A 1,130-nucleotide genomic window follows, 5' to 3' on the forward strand; every position below is an offset into this window, starting at 1 on the left:
CCTCCGATTAGTAATATGCTTAAATTCAGCGGGTCGCCACGTCTGATCTGAGGTCGTAGTCGGAAGCATGATGCCGGAGCGTCAAAGGGGGGGTTTGCCGGGGGAGGCTGGGCACCCCCCTGCCGGAGCAGGGGTAAGGCCCAGCATCCTGGCAGCACGCGCCCTCTTTCCCCGGATCGCGTCTGGAAGGGTTTCGCCCTCCCGAGGAAGCGGGCCCCAGGACTGCCTTCGCCCTCTCAGCATGGCCAGAGCTCACGGAGGACTGCCTAAGAAAACTCGGAGAAAAACGACCATCGGCAAGGGGCTGAGAGGCAGGAGCGTCCCCGGGCCCCTAGGGGCCCCTGGCGGGCGGGCCCCGGGACTGCCTTCACCCTCTAAGCATGGCCAGACCTCACGGAGGACTGCCTAAGAAAACTCAGAGAAAAAGGACCATCGGCAAGGGGCTGAGAGGCAGGAGCGTCCCCGGGCCCCTGTGGGCCCCTGGCGGGCGGGCCCCGGGACGCCTTCCCCTCTCAGCATGGCCGGACCTCATGGAGGTCTGCCTGATCAAAATCGGAGAAAAAGGACCATCGGCAAGGGGCTGAGAGGCAGGAGTGTCCCAGGGCCCCTGGCGGACCCGGCGGGCAGGCCCCAGGGCTGCCTTCCCCTGATTCAGAATCTCCGGACCTCACGGAGGTCTGACTGACCCTCTCCCTAGTAATCCGGAGGAAAATTACCCCCCTTTCTTGTAATCCTTGCACTCCAGGTGACAGAGGGGACCCAAGGCACGAATGAGCCCGATCTCCTGGAGCCCTGGCTGGGATCCAGGAGGCGAATGGCACCTCATCGGGACTTCCAGGGAAGTTCGGACATCTGCTCGCCCCATAGGAAAGCATTGCAGGCGACCAGATGGCCAAGGGGATCCGGGCGACCAGATGGCCGAGGGGATCTGGGCGACCAGATGGCCGGGCACGAAAGGGGAGCCGTCTGGACACCCTGTGCCCCAACGAAGGTGTGAGCGGGCTCCGGGGCGTGGTGGACCGGAGGCCCAGAGCCCCAGCTGGGCTCCAGCCATGAAGGCTCCCCGGGTCGGAGGGCCTGTCGGGGCCCCCGGGCACCTTGACAAGCAGGGGAGACCTGCCCGGGCACAA

At 65.5% G+C, this 1,130-nt stretch overlaps 1 pseudogene; it reads right to left on the reverse strand.

Moving 5' to 3' along the window:
• The window catches only part of LOC144765590 (28S ribosomal RNA), a 4,619-nt pseudogene extending 4,563 nt beyond the window's left edge, over positions 1 to 56 (reverse strand).
• Positions 57 to 1,130: the final 1,074 nt, after the last annotated feature.

This window comes from Lissotriton helveticus, chromosome 6 (genome assembly GCF_964261635.1).
Source record: "Lissotriton helveticus chromosome 6, aLisHel1.1, whole genome shotgun sequence".
NCBI classification, from domain to species: domain Eukaryota; kingdom Metazoa; phylum Chordata; class Amphibia; order Caudata; family Salamandridae; genus Lissotriton; species Lissotriton helveticus.